Raw genomic sequence first — 24,970 nt, forward strand, 5'->3', positions numbered from 1 at the left:
GAATTACCTGTCTTAACATTTTTGTGCGTTGCTTAGACCTATCAGTTGTTTTGAAAATACTCTTTTGAAATAGCAGTTTTCCCTGGTCCTCAAAGCCTAGTTGTTCATGCTAAATAACTTTCGTGGTAGCATAATAGCTTTACTCTGTCTACATTAATGATTTTTCACGGATCGTCTCCAGTTCTGCCTTTGGCTTAACAGGTTTCTAATTGCCAATGGGCTAACATTTTATCCTTACACATTCCCTTTTTTATGGCTTGTCTCAGTCCTAGATTCCTAGGAAACACCGTGGTTATGATATATATCACTTTGATCACCTGCACCTCTTTTCATCGTTAGACACTTTGAAAATACTGGCGCTTGAGCAGGTGCAAGGGGGTGCGTTGTAGTTGACATGTTTCTTGAGCTGCATGTTTATTAGGGAGAAACTTGTGGCGGTTCAGGGTAGAAACCACGTGAAGGAAAACTGAGTGGAGCTAAAGGAATTCTGATAGACGAACAAGAAAAGTAAAAATAGTGACAACAGGACCCAAGAAGAGTGACAATGAATGCAAGTGATCTAAAAGAGTCTTAGCTAAGAAAGAGTGACAAAACCTAGTGCTCAGTTGTGGAGAAGAAAAAGCAAAGGGTATTTTTTTTTTTTTTTAAAGAGCAGTCCATTCAACCCTAAGTTAACAGGTATCTTTTGGACAACCAACAACACCTCCTTGCTTGACTACTGAAATTTCCCAGTGGAGCAAAACCCGTAGATGAGAATTCAGCCTTCTGGGGAGTTCTCTCCTGATGATGCTTTTGGGTATCATACCTAACGGTTGATGCAGAATTCTTATGCCTTCGCTTCTCATCACAAATGATGATCTTGAAGGCTGCTGTTCAGTCCTTATTAAAACTTCTGGGAGTTCCCATCAAGGCTCGGCGGAAAGGAATCTGACTAGGATCCATAAGGATGTAGGTTTGATCCCTGGCCTTGCTCAGAGGGTTAAGGATCCGGCGTTGCCGTGAGCTGTGGTATAGGTTGCAGATGCGGCTCGGATGTGACATGGCTGTGGCTGTGGTGTAGGCTGGCAGCTGGAGCTCCGATTCGACCTTGGGAACCTCCATATGCCGAGGGTGCAGGCCTAAAAAGCAAAAATAAATGAATGAATAAAACCCATGTTGTAAGAGATAACACACACGTGGCGAATGGCCTGAAGATGCGAGGTGTCCGTTCATCCAGATAACCTAGTTTAATGCAAGGCTTCTGCCAGTCTGAGAGCTGAATGCTCAGGACCACACATGGTTGTGCACCCCACTCCACGGTTGCCTTCACCGGGTCTCTTCCATGTATTGAATTACACACTCCTAGGGCTTCACTCTGCCTTGAGGGCTATCATGAGTAGTAGTTTTGCGAACACTCTTTTTGGGGGTTCTGTTTGGAAACAGGCCATTGCATAGCATAGTGTCCTTTTTTATGATGACTTACCAGAAAGTCCTCTTAGGTTACTATATCAGGAAGAGCTGGAAAAAAATCCTTTCGTTTCATCTAATGGGTGTCCTTAACCTTGTTATTCTCATTTCTTTCTTTGCATTGGCTGCCAAGAAGCTCAGAGTCCAACACAAAACATATTTAGCAACTGTCCAAGAGAGTAGGATATGTATTCCTGAATGCTGGTCATCTTGGTTTTGTTACTTTCCTATTTTTTTGCCTTTATTCTTATAAATATTACCTCCCTCTTTAGAGTTAATTGTACTTTGGAAGGTCACCCAATTCTTTTGTGGAGAAAAACAGGTTATGAATAAAGACTTAAAAGGCTTCTAAGTGCAATGAGCATGTTTGTATAGTGTCAAGGATACTTTGCGTATCTTTCAACAAGAGAAATTTCTACTTAAAAAATTAAAGTCTACTTGTGTCAATATTGTAACACTAAAAAATAAACTTACCCCTTCCCCTTTTGTTCTTTTTTATTATTGTTTTTATTATAGTTGATTTACAATGTTCTGTCGGTTTCTGCCGTACAGCAAAGTGACCCAGTTATGCATATATATATATTTTTTTCTTTTTTTCATACTGTCTTCCATCATGTTCCATCCCAAGACTTTGGATATAGTTCCCTGTGCGGTACAGTAGGACCTCATTGCCTGTCCATTCTAAATGGAATCATTTGCTTCCACTAACCCCAAACTCCCGGCCCCTCCCATTCCCTTCCCCTCCCTCTTGGCAACCACTCGTCTGTTCTCCACGTCTGTGAGTCTGTGTCTGTTCTGCAGATAGGTTCATTTTGGTCTTTTTATAAGGATGCGTATAATTCACGATTTATAGCGCCTGGTTGAGTTTGTCTCCTTTACTTCCCGGAAGTGGGGAATCTACTGAAATGATGAAGGCAGGGAAATTGGGATAGTCCCTGAGCCTTCACGTTAGTGTTGGACCTCCCTTATCATTCGAAAAGCACTCATCGGGGAATGTTCACCTCCTGCCACAGTGAACATCTATCTTAATTAAGTAGATGTAGTTTTAGTTTTACCTGAAGACGGTGCTGAGATGATCCCGGCACTGGGGGGTCCATTGGACCAGTGGTCAGGTCCACACATGCATCCCCAGGATCCAGGAGTTGGCTCCCTAGTGGTTGGAAAGAGCTTCTGCACACCCCCAGGGCCTCTGGTCTTTGAGAAAGCACTGCAGTCCTGGCTCGGGGGAGTCTGCCTGGTGCTGCGCGTGAGCCCTGCCCAAATGAAGAGAAGCAGTTAACCTCTTTTAAAACCAGCCACCCTCTTAGGCGGCTTTCAAGTGACTCAGGGCAATGCAGATGTTCTTCACCAGTGTCTCGGGGCCACTGCTTTGTTTAATCAGCTTCCTGAAAAGTGGAAAACTTTATTTTGGTATCTTTGGAAAGCAGCCTGACTCATTCGTCCTTAAGGTTTGGCCCAAGAGGTCTAATTGGTTTTAATGACTCCAAATATCGAGCGGTTGGCAGGCTGGTAGGGGGCGGGGGCAGAGGCCCGGTCTGCGCCTTGGCTCTGTAATCTCAGCCACATTTTGGAGCCTCTCAGCATCCTCATCTGGAAAATGGGCGTTCTGCTCTGCTGGGTGGTAGATGGACATCGGTGAACAAAACAGGGTAAGTCTTGCCCCACAGCACTTCCATCTTAGAGGTTTACACACCCGCCTGTACGAGGGGATCATTAGTTGTGTGTAAGAAATAAGCTTACTTTGTAGAGAATCCTAATAGTATTTACAGCCTAGGGGTGTACATGTTGACTGGAACTCTGTATACGAAACACCTCGTTAATGTTGGCTGTATCATCGTCAGTAGGATTCTAGGATATTACTTTTAGCCTAAGATCAGGTAAATTTCTTAACACATGGATAGATTGCTAAACATAGACTCTGGAGAAGAATCTTGCCTCAGACTATCTCGATATATTAACAGAACTATTTGGAGGACTTTACACCTTAAGCATTGATAGCTGGACCCTCTGTTCTCTGCTTAATGTATAACTGGGTCAGGGTTTCTCAACCTCAGCACTATTGATGTTTTGGGCCAGATCATTCTTTGTTGTGAGTCTTTCCACGCATTAGAGGATGTTTACCAGCATTCCTGGTCTCTACCCACTAGATGCCTGTAGCACCTCCAGTATAACAACTGAAAACATCTCTAGACCCCCCCAGTGGTCCTTGGGGGGGCACATTACCCCTGGTTGGGAACCGCTGAGCTAGAAGAATATTTTGGAATGCCTTCTGGTTTTGTCATTTAGGAAGTGCTACCTGGGATGAGTTACCCCTTTGTTACAAAGGGCAATTATCTAAATATAGGGCAGTTATTTCTCCAGGGCTTGATGGAGCTAAAAAGAACCTCCATCACTGTGTGTGCCTTAGAGGAATAGCTAAGAAGGCCAGTGTCCATTCTGGGGAGTCACCAGGGAGTGAGGCTCCTGGACCAGGTAAAAGAATCAACACCTGTCTGGGCACCTGGCAGTTGTTTTCTTTCTCTTTCCTTCTCTCTCTTTCTGTTTGGGGAATCTCTCTGGGTTAAGAGAAATCACTTTAGGATTTGCAAAGCTAGGTGATATAATAGATTGAGAAGAGAAGGTCTGTGTTATGAGAGGGAATAACTGTCCATGAACTTGGGACTTGGCTCAATTAAGGCCCACCTCTGTCTCTAGACACCTGAACTAAGTCAGTCCCAAAGCTCTTTGGGGTGAATTGGTTAAAACACCACAGATAACTGGTTCTGTGCAATGAAAATATTAAATAATAGATAGGATCAGGATGTCAAGAATTTCCATTTCTTATCCCATTTCTTCTAATTTGGGGAAACAGTCACGTTGATTATTTCATATATTCGGTCATTCCCCATCTATCTGCTAGGTATCATGATTTTTTAGTCTTGAGTTACATGAACCTCATGCCCAGAAGTCTTTTCTTCACTCTTCCCTCCAGTATTTACGCCGTGGCTACTCTGTATGGTATGGCGTGCAAAGACACTTCAGAAATAGTTTTGACTTTCCAAACTGTGACCTCCCAAGTGCAGTGACCATGTCTGTCTTGTCTGATGCTCTGTCCTCACTACCCAGCATTGTGCCTGGTGTGCAGGAAAAATCTCAATTCATAACTAGTTGTAAGCTTTCATGCTAATAATCCGTGTCCCTTGCTCAAAGATGTTATAGACTGATTTGTTTCCACATTTCTTGACCAATTGACAGGCTGCCTTAAGGACCCTGCAGCAAGGTGTTTAAAAGAACAAATCCCGAGAACATGTATTATGGTCCAGCGTTTCCCACGCAACACATCGCAAAGCCTACCTGGCTGATCCTTCGCCAGGCTGTGGTCACCGTGACCCTTCCCTCTACCATGCTTGGAATTCCTGAAGGAAAGGGGGAGCGCTGCAGACAACAATGTCCCCTCTCTGGCTCTGATCAGGGTTTTATTGTCAGGAAATCCCCCTTTTCAGGGACTGCATTGTCTGCATCCTCTCCCCAGCCCTCCCCCACCCTCCCATCCCCTACCAGCCAACAATTTCAAGGCTTTATGGAAATGAAAAGTTGCTCTTCTTCACAAAAAAGATTGGGGGGAGATAAAGTGATTAACACTTATTTTGTTCGGGAATCCATCCGAGCTACCACCCTTGAACACTCATTCGGCGTGTAGGAAGGGTAATCTCTCTCAGAGACATTGGACAGAATTGACCAATTCATTATGTATGTAAGTCTGCTTAAGAATGTTTAATTCACTGAGCCCTCATCTCCTGGCTTCGTAATCTCCTGTCTTGGCTATTCTGTGCTCTTTGAGTTTTTGCAACTCATTTCTCCCCTGATTATTGACTCTTTCCCTGGACATTCCAGGCTTGGTAGAATCTCAATGAATAGATGGATGGTGGAAAAAAAAAAAATTCCATACTCTTTTCGCTGGTTGTCGATGGATGACTGGATTGTTCTAGGATAATTAAACTTGGGCAACTACATATTTTAGAAAAGTATGAGAATCCTTAAGCCAATGGGAATGGAATGTCGGAGGATGTCTTTAGAAGGGGCTGTGGGGGATTCTTATAAAAAGTAACCACTTTAGACAAGATGGGCAGTTCCTGCAGAGCCAATTCTGGAGGATCTAAAGGAAAACAAACGAACATTTAGTTCTTTATGGGCAGACCAATATATTTGCTATTTATTTATTTATTTATTTATTTTGGGTTTTTTAGGGCCGCACCTGCAGCATACGAAAGTTCCCAGGCTAGGGGGACAAGTCGGAGCTGTAGCCGCCAGCCTGTACCACAGCCACAGCAACGCCAGATCCAAGCCACATTCGCCACCTACGCTGAAGCTTGCGGCAACAGCAGATCCCTAGCCCACTGAGCAGAGGCCCGGGATCAAACCCGAATCCTCATGGATGCTAGTTGGGTTCTTAACCCGCTGAGCTACAACAGTGACTCCTATTTTTGCTATTTAGAAATAGGAACAAAGAATTCAATTATGGGTGTCTTGCAATGGGATGTACTGTGCATTTTTTTCATTTTCTCTTCCTCTTGGATTTACCTGGCAGGTGTGTATTACAAATTAACACAGTATTCATACCTGTAACAGGGAAGGGAGTAGGCAACATATAAAAATATTGGGAAATGTTAGAAGGTTTTGTGTGTGTGTGTGTGTGTGTGTGTATACACGTGTATGTGCACATGCACTACACTCCAGCATACTTAAATGGATTTCCCAGGGGTGGAAAGTAGCAGAGGCCTGAGAAGAGGCCCTTCCTTTAGTTACTGCCTTTGTAGTTCAGGCATACACTCTTTCTGAGTACAAAGAAACAATGACATAAATTCATACCTGCTTGACAGTAGCCACTGATTTGAAATTAAGGTTCACCCCTCTAGGTGTAGCTGGTATAGTTGCTGATGGCAGCTGCATGCTTCTTAGCAAGTGGCCAGATGCCCAAAGTAGAATTTGATTTATTATTTTATTTTATATATGTTCTACTCTCTTCGTTGCTGAGATAGGTGCTCTGGACTCCAGATAAGTTTGGTGTAGTTTTTTTTTTTTTTTTTGGTGTTGTTTTTCATTTCCTTTCCAGTAGGGGGGCTTCAGAGAAAAGGACAGAAGAAAAAGAAAGCAACTCTGCAAACTTACTCAAGCGGATCATTTACCTTTGCCACGGATGCCCCCCTCCCCCAGTCGTCAACCTTCGGTCCATCAGAAAGATTCTCCAGTCATTTTATTTCCCGTATCTGATTAGCTGCAATGAGATCAGTGCATGCCGTCGCAGTCAGGTCCTACATATTTATTTTTCAAAGCCATCCTCCCTTTTTTTCTCAGATATCATCCCTTTTAGACTTTTGACACCAGAATAGGACAAAGTAGACTTTTTCCTTCCTCATTGGCATTCCAGCTAAAGAAACTATGTGGGGAATCTTACCTTAATAGAGGACCCGTGGGGTGGGTACGCAGGGTGGGGGTGGGGAAGGAGGGTGGTGGGGGGAGGAGGGTGGAGGGGTCAGGGACGGGGAGGAAGCAGCATCCTGAAAAGTCCTGGAGTCCCGAGGAGGCAGAACACCTCTGCTGGTGTTCTCAGCAGAGACCCGGAGGGGAGGACAGAGGCTGGATTTTGACACGTCTCTCCTGACAAGCTCCAGAGTCTGGGCTTTATCTTTCAGGCCCTTTTAAGCTCAACATGCTAACAGGGTCATGCTTAGATTTGTGTTTTGGAAGGTGGCCGATCCTGATGTTGAGAGGAGGAAGGCGAGGGGGTGTGGCCCTGCTCTTGTCACAAGAGTTGGGTCCTTTTTAGCCTCCGTGTAAGAGGTGAGGCCTGGCGGTGTTCAGCTCCTTAATGTCTGGTTCAGAAATGCCCAACTCTTCTGAAATCTCCTTAAAAGACTTTGTCATTGTGGCCACGTACCCAGGGTGATTTGAAATCATTTGCGTTTACTGCTTCATACATGTAAATCGTAGTAATTGGAGGAAGAAAGAATCACGAACCTCTAAAAAATTCATTTGGATTCAGTTCTCAAATTCCATCTCTCCTGTATCTGTTTCTTTCAGGCAATCGAATGTCATGTCAGCATTATTTTTAAAAACTGAAATAGACCCCTTTTAGGGCCTGTTGGATTCAGCGAGTTATTAAATTTCACATCTTTCAGGGTGTATTTTTTCTGATGCCATAGTTCAAGATAATGTTTTTTTAATACTACATGCAGAATTCCAGAGATTCATAATAGCTTATGACATCTTAATGTCCATAGTGACATTCCACTGGTCATATCCAACTGTGATAAACAGCTCTGTACTCTATAAAGACGACAGTCACTAAGTAAAATGCGGGAAGATGCAAACAGGTCCCTCGGTCTTATGAATAATGTTACGGATCCTGAATGTTAATTTTGAAGAAAACACATGCTTAAATTTAAAGCTTATGCCTTCAATTCCTAGTCCTTTTATTCTTCCAGGAAAAAAAAAATCAAGCGGCTATACTTTAAATGAATTTAATGAACTGCAAAGACTGACATTTTCACTATAAAAGTCACACTTCATTTAATGAGTAGTTAAATATTGATGCTATATTAAAATACAGGCAGAATAAAAATGGCACAATGGATTTCAAAATAGGAATTCAGGGTTCTTTTATGTTGAAAATTTCATGAACGGAAAAAAAAAAAAGTCTCGTTCATCAGAATGTCTTCATAAACACAAATATTCCAGTGCAATAGCATATTAGCCTGCAGTCTATAAATCCCAGGAGATGAAATGAAGTAAGTCTTTCTTTTCACTGATGCTATGTCAATCTTTGTTGCCTAAGGACCCCAGGATGTCAAATGGGGTTCCTGTCTTTAACGGGAAGGATGCTGGCATTTGAGGAGTGGATCTAGTTTCTTTGGACTGACTGCCTTGGATATGAAGAAAAAACCCCTCTATGTTGGTGACTCTTCTAGAAAAGTCATTGAGCTAGGTCCTGTTACTCCCCTGCTCCCAGCTCTCCAGTGGCTCTCTGACTCATTCACCATAAAAGCCAAAGTCCACACAATGGCTTATATAGCTTCTATTGGGCGGCCGCCATGAGCGTGTTGACCTCATCTCCTAGGCGTGGCTTTCTTTGCTCTGGCCACACTCGGAAACTCCAGGCACACGCCCATCTCAGGGCCTTCCTTCACTCGGCCCCCAACCCCTTTTCTTCAGATATTTTCATGTCTCCCTTCCTCATCTTCTTAAGGTCTTTTCTCAAATGGCCTTTTCCCGTGAAGACCTTTTAGGACCACCCTGGTAGGACCCTTGAGGAACCTCTTTCCTTTCCACAGTCTCCATCCCCCTCCTCTTCTTCATTTCCCTCCATGAGCTCAGGTCTCACAAGACTCATGGGAGTTATTCTACTGTTTGCCTATCTCCTCCCTACTGGACGCAGCCTTATCAGGACAGAAAAGTTTCTTTTGTCTTCATGGCTTTATCCACAGCGCCCAGAACTGTGCTTGTTGTAGGGGAAATATTTAAGCAGTACCTGAGGAATGCACCCCTGCATGAAGGCATGTGTTTTTTCAGGTACATGTAGGATTTGCGTGGGAAGTATACCCCATGGTAGTTGGGAATGGGGATCATGTCAGGCGAGTCTCCTGGAATGTAGATTTGGGGCCGATCTGCACAGATACGGTGACCCAGTCATCTTGGGGTTCCTGGGACTCTCTTAGGAAAGCAGGAAGGATCCATGTCCTGGGAACCCCCTCAGTCTCAGGTAGTTTGGGACAGGTGGTCATCCCATGCACACAGAACCTCCTGGAAGCTCTTAGAATTTGCAGGGGGAGAGGGCTCACAAACCCACCTGTCACAGACCCCAGGGAGGTGATACCTGACTGCAGCTGGCTTGCCTGTGTGTGTGGCTGGGGACTGTGCGAAGCAGAACATGAGCCCCTCTAAAGGGCACAGTTGCAGTTCCCCTCTGGCCAACATAGCTCTGGGGGATTCCAGGCCAGTGTGGTCTGAGCTGCAGCCTTTGCAAGGGGATCCAGAAATTTTGATTCTGTGATAGTTTTCAATTTTTCAGTATTGGCACCTAATTTGAAACCATCTAAGGATTACATATAGCCTGTGGGCTGTCATATGGCTACCCCCACTGATGTAGAGTCAGGCTCCCGGTTCTTTGGGAGGCAAGGCTTGAACCTTACTTTTAAGCATTAAGTGAAAACATAGTTATGAAATGTCGTCATTGTCTGGAAGAAAGAAATGTCACTGTCAGTCGTAAGTAAAGGTTTTCTGTAGTTTTCATGGGACGTTAATATTTGTGGGATATTTCCAAAAACTATTCTAAGCACTTTCATGTATTAATACTTTTTTTTTTGGTCTTTTTTGTGCCGTGGGCCACAGCCATGGCATATGGGAGTTCCTAGGCTAGAGGTTGAACCAGAGCTGCAGCTGCTGGCCTACACCACAGCCACAGCAACGCCAGATCTGAGCTATGTCTTCGACCTACCCTACAGCTCACGGCAACACTGGATTCTTAACTCACTGAGTGAGGCCAGGGATCAAACCTGCGTCCTCATGGATACTAGTTGGGTTCATTACCGCTGAGCCACGATGGGAACTCCAATGTATTAATATATTTAATTCTCTACTCTCTAAGGTAAGTACTATTAAGGCCCCGATTTACAGAGGAGGAAATAGAGGCGTGGCTAGATTAGATAAATCATTCAAAGTCACAGGCTAGGAGGGGATAGATCTGGGATTCAGACTCAGCCAGCTGGTTCCAGAGCCTGTGCTCTGGACCCCATGCGTCTCAAAGTGGAGTGAGTATCAGAATCACCTGGAAGGCTTGTTAGAATCTAGATTGCTGGGTCCCACACGCAGAGTTTCAGATTCAGTTGGTCTGGGGTAGGGCCAGAGAATTTGCATGTCTAATAGGCTCCCAGGTGATGCTGCTGCCACCTTGAGATCGCAGTCTGAGCACCAGTTCCATGAGGCATCCTGGGGTCTCTGAAAGGACCAGGGACCACTGGAGAGAATATATTCACAACCACGGGAGTTGTGTAGCCGGAGTTGACCTCTGTGATCATGCTCGCATACGCCGGTGATCGGTGATTGCAGCATCTTCCGCACAGGCAGCCAGAAACAAAAGCAGAACTTGTCTAACAGGTACAAAATGGTATAAAAGTGATGCACTACCTGCACCCATGTGGTCTTATATACCCTTTATGTTTCTTTTTCCGCTGCCTACTGGAGACCTCTGTGTTTTTCCAAATATCTAACAGAAGAGGTAGGGCTGGCCAGGGACAGGAGCAAATACTGGGATAAGCTGGTTTAAGAAGAGAGGGAGGTAGGTGGTGGTGAGTTTCTGCCACTAGTGAGATGAGATTTGATTTTTAGCTTCGGGGGTATGTCAACCATACTGAATTACATAGAGAGAGTTTCTCTTCCGTGTTCCTTTCTGTCTTTCTTATTACATCAAGGAGGAAAAGCTCAGTGTGGTGCCATTATATCTTTAACCCCTAATAGTTGCTATTTTTGTTTGTTTGTTTGTTTGTTTGTTTAACCGAGACATTGAAAGAGGGAGAGGCAAAGGCGAAGGGAGGGAGAGAGAGACAGAGAAAGGAGGAAGGGAAGCAACACAGGACTTGGCAACAAACCTTCTGTAGCTAGTAGTTTGCTAGAATGAAATTAATCATTTTTCTTTTATTGTATTACTTTGGGTGGTTATGTTTGATTTATGTCTAAGAATGCTGGTTTTCTACTTATGACGTAAGGTTTCCTTTTGTTAATTAAAAACCCCTGCACAATTATTCTTATTGAAATGGATGCGTTAATGGGAACTAAAGGATCACAATATCTTATCTATAATTCCCCAATTCTGAAAGCTATGAAAAACAAAGTTTTTTTACAAAAAGCTTATGGCAACATATTTGCAACAAAACCTGAACTGAACTTAGGTGAAACAGTTTTTATTCTGAATTTATCTCCCTGTTTGTGAATAATCAGACATTTTGCTGCAGAAATATTCATGTATTTGATTATGGGATGCCAGACCACTCAAGGTATTATGTCATAGATGGTATATGCATTGTGTTACTTTTCTAAATCTTTAAAACTCTCAATGGTAAAATCCATCTGGCCCCAAGATTTTGGAGAAGGAAGAATGTGCACTTGCTTTAAATGGCAACATTCATGAAGGTTGAAATTTGGTAGATACTGGTCTAGGATGAAGAGCTATCTAATTTGAGGTGAGTGTATTAACATGAGCAGAACAAATCTAAGATTTAATGGCATTTCTCAGTTTAGGCTGGTTAGAAACTGTTGGTAGTGGTTGTATCTCTGTGTGTTATAACTGTATTTTGTATAAAATAAGGTGCCAATCCTGCTGCTAAGCTTGATCTTTTAAAAGAAAAGCTCTTCAGGAAACTTATAATAAATGATGCTACTTTCATTGGCAAACAAGACATTCAACCAAGAGCCAGTTTTTAAATGGATTTAGAGATACTATCTCAGGATTTTTTTTAAAGCACTGATTACTCCTATGGATTTGCTTTCATGTTTGGATTCTATATTGCAGTGCTTCATAAAATTGGGCATATATGACAATGCAATATCCGCATCTACATTCCAAATTTTTTTCCTGTTGGCCCTTGGGGCATGGCATTTGTAGGTCATTTTACTACTTCTCTTTGCTTGGTAAGAAGTGATGTGTGGGTTTAAGCTTGCTCAATCATCACATCCCTTCACTTTGCTTAGCTAGGATGCATTCACTTCTTTCACCCAATCCAATCTGGCAGAGGGACAGAAGAGACAGAAGTGGTAGCGAAGGAAGACACAGGTGCCCACAGAAGATAGAGTGAGGAAGGATTGGGGGCAGCCTTGATAGTGCCTGATAATCACCCATCCCACAGAAAGACCTCATCTTCTGGTAGGGTTGGCGAATGGATCTTGGTGGGCCAATGCACAGTATTTTATCAGTTTGTGGGATGGCTAAATTAGTCCTTGCATTTCTAGTTTAAATAAGATGAAAGCGTTTGGGAATAAGGAGATAATCAGTTTCAGAATAATGTGCATGAGCTAATGGAGAATTCATGGACTTTAAACAATTTATAGCCTCCAGAATATTTCTTTTTCTTTTCTTTTTTTTTTTTTTTGTCTTTTTAGCTATTTCTTGGGCCGCTCCCACGGCATATGGAGGTTCCCAGGCTAGGGGTCCAACTGGAGCTGTAGCCACCGGCCTACACCAGAGCCACAGCAACGTGGGATCCGAGTCGTGTCTGCAACCTACACCACAGCTTACGGCAACGCCAGATCGTTAACCCACTGAGCAAGGGCAGGGATCGAACCCGCAACCTCATGGTTCCTAGTCGGATTCGTTAACCACTGCACCACGATGGGAACTCCCTTTTTTTTTTTTTTTTGTCCTTTTAGCCTCCAGAATATTTCAAGATAACTCAAGACAGTTTAGCCCACCCACCTGCCAAGAACATTTAGTGCTAGGAAAGGTTGGTTTTGCATGACTTGAGTGATACTCTTTCTCCTGGATCTTCTTGGCAATAGCTGTTCCTTAACCCCCCTCACTGCAAGGAAGGGTTTCCTGATAACTGACATTTAGCCTTCTGTAACTTCTTCCAGGTCCTAAATCCAGGCTCATTAGTCATTGGCCTTGGTGTTTACACTCAAATGTAAATCTTGGTAGAAAAAAATTGAAATGATTTACTCAAGCACAGAAATAGTCATGATCCCTGAAACACGATTCAAATCAGAAAATTCTACCATAGAAGAGAAAGTCTGGACAAGCAGTGCATTGTTCATCATGCTTGCAATCTGTGAGACATACATCAAGAAAAGCAGTTGTTCTTTTTATTTATATCATTCAAATGGACATTCAGCCCCCAGTTCCAAGTTACAATAAGGGACTCTTCATCTTTGTGCCATATAGTATTGTGTTTTATCAAAGTAAATGTAGATATTTAAGAAATATGATGCTGACAATTCTTGTAAATATTAGAATTCTGTATGGGAATAGTGATATTAAAGCTGTATTAGGACTGATACCATTAGCAGCAATATAGAGAAGATGTTTTATTAAATACTAATTTCATATGTTATTTAACAAGTAGCCAGCTTTGAGCACATTAATCTCTCTTTTTAATTCAAAGTCGATGGTCTGGGTCTTACATATTGTATCCCTGAATAGGCCATTCAATAACTATGCAAAATATCTATTCTCCCATGGGTATTTGTGCTTTGATATATTCTGATCCTTATTAAATTTAAACAGGATCAAATTTATACAGCTCTGGCAGAGATTTATTAAAATACACTGAATGGACAGCTTGTGGGAGTGTAGTGTACTGTAATAACATATGCCTTTTACCAGAGAATAGTAATTATTGAGAATCAAATAAATCTGTAGGAGGTTAAATATATATGGAAAAGATATCAATTGCAGTTCTTCAAAATGAGACTGAAATATTATTTGACGATGTGTTACTGTGCAAAATAATGAGCCTCATCCTTTTAGAATCTAAATATTTGGTAATATTTGAGATGCGGATTTTTAGGGATGTTTTAAATGCGAGGGGTGGGGTAGGGTGGGAATCGGTATTATCAGAAGTGTTGCATGTGTTTTGCATACTCCATCTGTAGAGGCACCTGTTTTTACTTCATCCTACTTTTTATTAAATAAAATGGGAAACATATGTATTATATGGTTTGCAAGAAATCATTTTTTGGAAGCAGAAATCTGTGTCTCCTTTGCTCGGGGGTCTGGGAGAAGGATCACAGATGGACTAAACAGAAACTTTTTTCCATACTCTTCGTAGTTTATATTTTTAAATATCATTTTTGTCCTTAATTTCGTGTTTGTGTCTATATTCTCCAAGTGGTCTTGGTGTGTTTAGTCTGATGGAAAAGATTACAGTAATTCCCAATTTTATGAGTGTTTTTTTGGGTGTGATGGCAGAGGACCATTTGGATTTAAATACGGAGTTTACAGGTACGAGGCATGTGGTCTGTCTGTTCCTTCAGCGCTCCCGTGGCTCCAATATTTTGTCCTTCATAAATTATTTAATTGCGTTACATTCATCATTATTAGTGCTTTTCTCTTCTCGTCTATATTTATAGACACTCTCGGGAGCTGGCTAGGGCACCACCAAGGTGAAGAGAGCTCTCGCTGTGGCGAGAGGAGAAGGCTTTGCCACAGCAGACCCTTCTGGCTTTTGCTACCACATCCTTTTCTAGGATTTGAATTACTTTCTCTAATACGGTCTAGTACAGAGGTGGAGGCATAGGTGGCATTCGTCTTTCCTGGTCAAAATGATGATGGGTGTCAAGTGAGACAAGACCGAAGGGTCCTAGGAAATCTTTGAGTGGTGGCATCTATAGGAAGTGAGTTAAGACACCTCCGGAAGTTCCCCCAACTCTACCCTGAAGGAGATTGAGCACGAGTGAAGGATAGTTAGGACAGGGGGTAAGAAATCCATTGTCTCCTCTGGATTAATAGTGTCTCACCTAATTTTTGTACTGATTATTCCTTAACCTGTAATCTGTGTGTGTTCTTTATCGGAGAATCACTTTGTACTTGATGCAGTCTCTGTTTAGTATGTGGGGTTGTAATTAATATTTGTATGTACATGGCAGGTTACTCTACAGAAATTATTCTTAAGGGGTCAAGGCCCCTTAGGGCTTGACTGTTTCATTTTGTCAGATTTACTGAGATACAATGTACATACAATACAATTTGCCAATTTTAACTGTATAGCTGAAATTCTGACAAATACGTAGAATTGTGAAGAGCCATCACTGTGGTTACAGAATGTGCCCATCACCAAAAAAAGTTTCTTTGTGCCCTTTTGCACAGCTTACCCTCAACCACTGGTCTTCTCTCTGTCTACATGGTGTTTATGATAAGCATTTATAAGAGACCTAGGCTAAACCAATAACTATGTAAATGTTGAGATGTATCCATATTGGCAGACCTTCATGGTTAGCGTAAGTTTTTTTTTTTTTTTTCAGTCTTTGCTCCATTTTGGTAATGTTGAGTCGTTACCAGAAAGGAGAAACGTCATAAATTTGAGTAAAAGTTTTTACCAATTATAGTGAAAAAGATTTTTAAATGCCCCACATTATTCGTTACTGGGAAAAATAATATAACTGACTCTTGCCAACTTTTCTCCTTCACTGTTGCTAATAAATGAGACAGATTTTTCTAACAGCATATAAGTGATACAACCAGGTCCCTTTCTCCTGCAATTGATTTTTTTTTGGAGTTTCCCTTGTGGCTCAGTGGATTAGGACTCAGCATTGTCTCTGTGAGGATGTGGGTTCAATCTCTGGCCTCGCTCAGTGGGTTAAGGATCTGGCGTTGCCGCAAGCTGTGGCTTTGGACACACATGCGGCTTAGATATGGCATTGCTCTGGCTGTGGTGTAGACGGGCAGCTGGAGCTCTGATTCGACACCTGGCCCAGGTACTTTCATATGTGCAGGTGCAGCCCTAAAAAGAAAAAAAATTTTTTTTTCATTTGTACGTCTAATTCTACATGGGGAAAATGTTGTAATTTTTCTTTTGTAGTGTTCATTAGATCCACAGGGCTATATAGACCCCCTTCCTGAAATTTGGAAATTGATGAAAAAATATTAAATGAGATTTTATTTATTTATTTATTTATTTATTTATTTATTTATTGCTTTTTAGGGCCACAAGCACAGCATATGGAAATTCCAAGGCTAAGGGTTGAATCCGAGCTATATAGCTGCTGGCTGGCCTACGCCACAGCCACAGCAATGCAGGATCCGAGCCGCGTCTGTGACCTACACCACAGCTCACGGCTAAATATGATGATTTTTAAATCTAAATGCCATATTGTTAATATTTGGTATTTTCTTAGGTATTCTATCCATGACCAAGCTGGATATCTGTGTGAAATTTGAAAGGTATTTTACATTTGAGGTCCTCTACAATACCAAGACTTCGACCCAGATGAGCTCAAGCATCTTCTTAGTTCTGAGATATATAATTCTTTGAGGTTTTTATTTTTTTCTACAAATATATGTGTGTGTGCTTGATTTGTTTGTGTGTGTGAGTGAGTAGGTGTGGGTATATAGCCCACACACATGGGCTATAAATGGAAAGAAAAGAAAAAACCCGAAGTTATTGTGTCATTGATATTTGAGAGTTATCATGTTCAGAAAATTGATTGTAAAGATCATTAAACTAAGAAACATTCTGTATGTTGATTACACCAGTGCGAGCAGTTTTGAAGACAGAAAGCTAAGTAATATGTTTTGCTACAGATACCCTTAAATCAAAAAAAGGACGTTAAAAGAGCAAAAAGAAAAAACAATCAGCTTATTCTGTTCTTCTGTTTTACCTCCTTCAAATTGAGAGAGTGACATGATCACTAGCTTCGTAAATGCCAAGCTCTTAAATCCTTTGCTGTAACAAGGGCATGTTTTAATGTTGTCAGAACTTTTGTTTGCACCTGGTGTTACCCTTGATCACTGAATAATTGAGTGATAATGACTGTTATTTTTAAACCGAAGTATAACATCAGGGGAGGATGAGAAATACATAATGCCTACCTTCCCAAGGGGAGTAGGGAAAATATTTATGTGTCAAGCATGGTAGAAACTGTTGTATGTACATCAAGTCAGCTGTGCCAACTCAGAACACAGAAGTCATAAAATAATTTATTTTGCAGCTCAAAAAAAAAATCAGACTCTTAAAAAATGCGTAAAGATGGAAATTCAAATAAAGAAAAATGGGTAGAATTTGGATACCAGTGGCCCAGGGTTGGGAAACTGTCATATTTAGCCACACGTGTAGTTAATTCAGGACCAAGGACAGGGGCACCATGCCTCTCCCCACTGAAAACTTTTTTTTTTTTGGGGGGGGGTGGTAAACTTCATAGCTGTGCTTTTAAGTTCTCCATTTGCTTGATTTTCTCATTCATCAATTACCTAATGAATACCTACTACATGACAAAACAAGACGGACCAGAGCTGTACTCTCATGGGGCTTGTATTCTTTTAGGTCCTTTTAAAAAGTTAAACACTCTTTCTTTTCTGGTCCTGGGCTCCTCCTCCAAGGTAATTCCTATCTTCCATATAAATGCTTCTTAGATTCTCAAGTTCCTGGTTTTCCTCCATGATACTCTCCTTCCCATAGTTTTCAGAAGCCTTCTGTTTCTGGCACTGTTGAATTTGTGAGTGCTGTTCTTATTTCAGCTTTTACAACCATATTGAGAAGACAATACCTGTTTTCCAGTGGCTGTTCCAGAGATGAATGAAGGGTGCTCTGAGTAGTCTAGTGGCTGAGGACCAGTTGGGATCTTGCTCAAATCCAGTCATGTGGAGTTAAATTTGTAAGCATGGGCTCTCGAATTAGGGCTGAAATGATACCCAGGAAACAGAAGAGAAGACATACAGTGTTTAATATGAAAAAGGTATGTATTTAGGCCCCAATAGTTTGGAATTTGCTAAACTTGGTTATTTGAAAGGTTGTCTGATATAGTGGAAAAACATGGCTTTGGAGCTCCCACAACTACCATGTATTAGCTTTGTCCCTAGGTTTATATTATTTAACATCTCTGAACCATGATTTCTTCAGAAATAAGGAGATAGGGAAGTTCCTGTCGTGGCTCAGCAAAAGCGAACACAAGTAGGATCCACGAGGACGTGGGTTCAATCCTTGGCCAGTGAGTTAAGGATCCGGCATTGCTGTGAGCAGTGGTGTAGGTCGCAGATGCACCTTGGATCCTGTGTTGCTGTGGCTGTAGCGTAGGCTGGCAGCTGTAACTCCATTTTGACCCCTAGCTGGGGCACCTCAGTATGCCTCAGGTGAGGCCCTAAAAAGCCCCCCCCCCCAAAAAAAAAGAAAGAAAGGAAAAAGAAATAAGGAGATAGAAATACCTCTCTCAGGACCATTGTAAGGTTTAATGTATGTAAAGCAAGTAGAAAAATAGGCATAAATTTCCTTGCCCTCCTTTTAAGTATTTTGTAAGCAGTGAACGTCCCTTTATTGTAAAAGTTCTACATTTTGGATTTTTCAATTTTAGTTTGGCCTCCGCATCCCAATTCTGGGTCATTCTGCTTTTACTCAGTAGAATTTTAGTCTTAGAACTAGAATAGAAGCAACACAGAAAAATCCCTTTTATTTTGGAGAGGAAACCAACACTCACTTAGCCTTTATAGGACCGCAGGTGCCCTGCTGGGATCTTGGCATTTCTTATCCCCTATGAATGAGAAGAAGAATAGTTTTTGGTATATTTTCAGTTTCTCTCTCATCTAGGCTTCTGTATTTTCTCTTATGCCTTCACTCTGTAACAATTCTATGAATGAAGTATGTTGCTCTTGTAACAATTCTAATTACATGAATGAAGCATGTACAGAAATAACTAAGACTGGGTGAAGTATGAGCCTGGTCTTAGATATTTCTGTACATTGAAAATACAAAAAAAGGAAATGGTTAGTTATCATCTTTGTGATGAATACACTAGACGTCTCCAGGTATCCTAACACACAGATGTTTCAATAACACAGGTAACATTGTATTTCCCACCCTTTGGAAGATGGTGCTATCCATAGGGATGACTGTCAGTGTGCAGCATATATCCTTAATAGTGCGCTTTGGGAAAGCTGTGATTTATTCAGTCTTTTATGTTGGTGTCTCCACCTCTTTTTTCCTAACTCCCCCCAAAATATCAGATGCTGTCTGCTTGCATTATAGCCAGTTCTTTCCTTGTGATCCACTGCTGTGGTACACTATGTGATGTCATGTACATATATAGTTTTTAAAATTGCAGGAAGATAATTGATCTATTATATGTCAGCACTTATATGTGGAATATAATAAAAATGATACAAAAGAACTTATTCACAAAGCAGAAACTGACTCACTGATTTCAAAATCAAACTTACGGTTACCACAGGGAAAACCATGGGGGAAGGGGGATGAATTAAGAGAAAGGGAATAACATATACACCCTACTGTATAAAATAGATAATCAACAGGAACCTACTGCATAGCACAGGGAAATACCCTCAATAGTTTGTAATAACCTATATGGAAAAATAACGGATATATATATATATGCATAACTGAGTCACTTTACACCTGAAACTAATATTGCATTAGTTTCAGGTGTACAGCTATATACAACTATATATATATTACAACTATACTCAATAACTATTTTTAAAAAATAATCTTTGGGAATTCTCATTGTGGCTCATCAGGTTAAGAACCCAACATAGTGCCCGTGAGGATTTGGGCTCGATCCCTGGCTTGAATCCTCATGGACCCTGTGTTACTGCACGCTGAGGCTTAGGCTGCAGATGCAGCTTGGATCCGACGTTGCCATGGCTGTGGCGTAGGCTGGCAGCTGCAACCCCTAGGCTGGGAACTTCCATATGCTGCAAGAGTGGCTGTAAAAAGAAAAAAAGAAAAGATCTACTGTTGAATGTTATGAGGGGTATTATTTATTTTTTTTTGCTCCCCTCGCTCACACCGTTTTCTTTAGTCCCTTCCCGCCTGTCCAAGCTCAAGTCATAATACTCCCTGGCATTCCCTTTGCTTAAGCCATCTTAGCTTTCTTTTTTTTTTTTCTTTTCTCCTTTTTTCTCTTTCTTCTCTTTTTCTCTTCTCTCCTCTTCTCTTCCTTCCCTTCTTTCCTTCCATCCTATGCCAGGCACATTCCTAACATAGGAATGTGTTTTCCACTTACTCTTTCTCCTGTAAGGGATTTTTTTCCAGCTCTTGGTAAAGCTGGCTCCTTCTCCTTGTTAATGTCTTAGCACAAAACGTCATGTCCTCCCAGAAGCCTTTCCTGTTTCCCTTCTCAAAAAGAGTTTAAGTCCCATAATCTTATTTTGTTTTCTTCATCTGAAATTTCTATGGATTGTCATCTGCTTTTGTCTGTCCTCCCCTTGTCGGAGGCAGGACTCTTGTGGTCTCCTGTGGCTACCTGCATCTGAGGCAGGCAGAGTAGTACCTGGCACGTGATGATAAGTATGGCCTTTGTTGCATAAATGGACACATTGAGCATAACTGTACTCTGGGTAAGTAGAAAACAGAGGCTCTCGTTGGCTGGACTAGCCCAGGAGTAAAGTTCTGGATTAAAGAACCTTTGGGTTGGAATCCTTTTTGAGGGAGCTTTATAGTTTTTCCTTCAAAAACCTTCCTGGCACTTTGGCAACCATTTCTGAGGCAAAGTTTTATTTCTTCAATTCAATTGAAAGAAACTCAATACCAGAGTTGCTGTCATGGCACAGTGGAAACGAATCCGACTAGGAACTATGAGGTTGCGGGTTTGATCCCTGGGCCTCGCTCAGTGGGTTAAGGATCCGGCGTTTGTTAAGGATCCGGCGTTGCCATGAGCTGTGGTGTAGGTTGCAGACTCGGCTTGGATCTGGCATTGCTGTGGCTGTGGTGTAAGCCAGCAGCTATAGCTCTGATAAGACTCCTAGCCTGGGAACCTCCATATGCCATGGGTGTGGCCCTGAAAAGACAAAAAGACAAAAAAAAAAAAAGAACAAGAAAGAAAATCAATAGGAGGAGTTCCCTGGTGGCTCAGCAGGTTAAGGGTTGGCACTGTCAGAGCTGTGGCTTAGGTCACAGCTGTGGCACGGGTTTGATTCCTGGCCTGGGAACTTCTGCATGCCCTGGGCATGGCCAAAAAAAAAAAAAAAAAAAAGAAAGAGGAAAATCAACGGGAGCCCATACTTACGTGTCTTTTCTAGAATGTGTCCTGACTTCTGGGATATAATAATAAAAATATCTTACTCTTTTCATGGTGAAACTATCTTAAAGATGAATCACCAAATAGAATTAAACACAAGACATGGGGCTTGTCCCTTTGCATACATTCCCTCATATTTGATCTATGTATTTATTCTGGAGGGAGGTCTGATGGGTATTAACATTTTAAAAACTGGGAAATAGGCAAAATGGTCCTTGAACCTGGACTCTCTGATTTCAAGTTCACTTCTCCCACTGTGCTCTGCTGCCTCCCTCAAGAGTCCTGAATTGATCCAGTTAGGCATTAGCCATCTTGCTTGCTTTAAGCATTCTTTGAAATTATAAAGTCAAACACAATTGTACACCAAACAGGTTTTTTTTTTTTTTTTTTTTTTTAAATAAGTGCACTCAAGGTTAGGGTCATTGGAGAGTGAGCTAGTAGTTCTCTAACTTCTTGAGACCTTAAGGCTCACTCTTCCGACTCTTGCTGGAATTCTTCACGTTTTCTTGGAATAGTTCTTACTTCTCTGGAACTCTTTGGGTTCCTCAGAATTTTTGTACTCGTTCTTTCCTACAAACACACAGGATGAAATCCTGGAGATGTGTACTTTATAAGGAAGCACATGCATAGGAGGGGAAACAGAACATCCAAATCTGTGAACACTTTGCCACCTGTTAAACTTGATTTTAGAACGTCTTCATAGACTGCCTCTTCTTTTGCATGACAAAGATCTTTCTTTGGGGTATACTTTACATTAACTTTTCTATTTTAGTATCCTGAACTCAGAGCTTTTTATGGGATGGGCTTATTCTAATTAATTATGATTCGGATTCTCAGGCTTATGCTCAGATGGTCACAGCATGACCTGTGGGAGTCTTCTTACACTGTCTCTTTGGTCCTCTCAGCATCACCCCAGGCATTCCTGAAAGCACTTTTATTTTCTGAAAACCACAAGTCCCACCTGATCTTGAAATTTTTTTTTCCTATCCCAACACACAGAATCAGCTATTCTCCAAGAAGCTCTGATTCCTCTGAGCAGAGACTAGTATTAGAATCAAAGATTTGGATGCTCTGCCGTTCAGGTGCCTCTGGAAAGACGAAATGACTCCCCTGTTAGGTCATTTTAGGGTGAGAGCTGAAAAGAGGTTAAGGTGACGAATTCAAGGAGCTATTTCCAGTTTAAATCCAGCATTGCTAAATCCATTTTTATCTGTCCTAATATAAAATTTTATATCTATATTTCTGCTCAACAGACCCACTCTGGAATTTTAAGGCCTTTGTCCTAAGTATTATGTACTTTTATTCCTTTCTCTTCTTTAATGTCTCGTCCATCACTTTATTGTAATCACTTTATTGACACACATATTTTGAGATTATCCATGCTTGTCATAAGAGAAAAGGGAAAGACACGTGAAAAAGGACCTTGCATTTTATCTTGTAAGCGGCATCATTCTGACCAAGGCTTATGTCTTTGTTCTTTCTCTTGGAAATGCAACAGATTTTTTTTTTTTTTTAAGCGTCTAAGGGGAGGGGGTGAATGTCAAGGGAATGGAGGAACATAGCTGATTTTGCACTTAGATGCCTCCTCCTCACCATTATCAGCAGCAAATATCTCTGAGGTCCGAGGGTAGGGGTGGGACTTGGGATCCTTTTAGGTTCATCTTGCAAATATGACTGGCCATAATAGCACCAGCTTGAGAACTAACTACTGCCATGAATCTCAGACCTTGGACTTGCCAATTCATATTTAAATGTTAATTATGTTAGTAGAACTGCTAATATTAGTGATTGTATTCAATAATGAGATGGTATGCTAAAAGTGTGTTTGAACCAATACCCAGCAGTCAGTGTGTTTATATGTATTTAAGCATTGTGTGTACACACACACACACACACACACACACACACACGGCCCCATTGCATCATTTAGAGGAATTGTGAGTGGGTGTGTGTGATTGGCAAGTGTGAAATTGAATTTAATATGAGATTCTCTGTCTTAGGTAAAATATTTGAAAGAACTTTGATAGCAAAAAGCTGTCTGGCTTTGGAAAAAAAATGGCTTATGTGTTTAGGGAGCAAGAGGTCTGAATGTTAAAATTTCATTTAAATGGCAAAACACTTTTAGAACTACACCGAAGCATTTGGCTTTAGTGGGAAAACTTTAATTTCTCTATAACATGAGGTACAAGTTATTAATTGCACCAAAGATAACATACTAATTAAAAGGTTCATGTATAGTTGTCAGGGGTTAACAGTGCACACTGACAGACTTGGAATAGAAACTAATTATGTTATGTTCTCTAAAAAGAGTATTTTTACCCGCAAATGTACGCTACCTTATTATAGCACTGGATTTTTTTTTTTTTTCCTTAGCTGGGAAAGAAATCTATTAGATGTTCTTTATAATAAAACTGCCATGATAAGCATTCAAATCAATGATGAGGCTATATAAATAGCTTTACTTGCAACATTAGCTTCAAGCATAGTTATAGAGATAATTCCAAGTAAACATTTATTCGTATTTTCAGTTTATATAGGAAAGATGGAACTTTCCTCAACTTTATTAACTTGGGTTGAAAGAACATTGCCAGAATCCGGGTTTCTGGAAATACTTTAATGCTTCTTTTTGAATTACTTTATCAATAGCCATCATCTTTTGATTGTTAGTCTCTTTTGATTGTTAGTATTGTTAGGGATCTGTGTTTATTCACTCTTTTATTGCATGTTAAGCTTCTTAAATTGATATATATATATATATATATATATATATATATATATACACACTATATTGTGAATTTAAATAACAAAATATATTTCATATACAAGAATATAATTAATGAGTATGTTTAAAGAGTAACAATAAAGCTATCACCTATTTACCCAATGCCCAGCTTTTTTTTTCCCCTGAGGAACATATCTTATTCTCCTTTTCCTGGCAAAGTTAAAGGGCTTTGGTCTATTTGGATAAACATATATAATCTATGGGTGTTAGGTCTGAAGCAAACACTTAATACACATATAGTGTTTTAACCTCAAATCCCTACAGGTCTGCTATTGAAATGAGCTTAACCAGACAATGTGTGACCCTCTGAAGAAGAGTTGTCCATGTTCAATCTAGGTCCATGGCTTCTTTCCCCAGACCTTCAGGGAAGTTTTCTCTCCTTCTAGCCTCCAAGGGCCTGGAATGCTCTAGGGAGAGCTGTCAAGGAAGCTGACCCTTAAGTCAAACCACAGACAAAATACAAGAACACAACCATAGCCTAGATTTCAAATCAAATTAGACCTCACTAGGTTGCCCACACTATCCCAAGAGGTTCCATGATGTGTGCCAAATAACATGATTTAATTTCAGAGGAAAACCTCATTTGGTCTCACAGAGAAATGGAAAGTCCCAGACTGCACACAGAACCATCTCCCACCCCTTCCAAGGCAGCAAGACAAGCTCCTTCAACAACTCTGCTGTTTGACAACTGACACAGTAGCTTGCTTGTCCCAATACTCAACACCCAACTTAATTCAAAGTTAATCAATAATATTGAAGCCTCTTGTGTGTCCTTCTCAATTGCGACTCCCTCCGTCCCCACCCCCAGAGGCAGTCACTTTCCTGAATTTTACATTTTTTTCACTCCCTTGGTTTTCTTTATGGTTTTACCATACATCTAGTCCTCTCTCAGCAACATAGTGTTTAGTTTTGCATACTTACAATCTCTTAAATGGAGTTATACTGTACATTTTCCTTTCTGACTTGCTTCCCCTCCCCAGTATTATTTTTGTGATTATCATCTAAGTTGATGCATGAGGCTGTGCTTTTCAG

The 24,970-nt window shown here is 41.1% G+C and overlaps 1 protein-coding gene across 3 annotated transcripts in view; it reads left to right on the forward strand.

Annotated features, from left to right (window-relative positions):
* TOX3 (TOX high mobility group box family member 3) overlaps positions 1-24,970 on the forward strand; it is a 117,799-nt gene that overhangs the window by 19,074 nt on the left and 73,755 nt on the right. The window lies entirely within an intron of this gene.

This window comes from Phacochoerus africanus, chromosome 8, assembly GCF_016906955.1.
Source record: "Phacochoerus africanus isolate WHEZ1 chromosome 8, ROS_Pafr_v1, whole genome shotgun sequence".
NCBI lineage: Eukaryota > Metazoa > Chordata > Mammalia > Artiodactyla > Suidae > Phacochoerus > Phacochoerus africanus.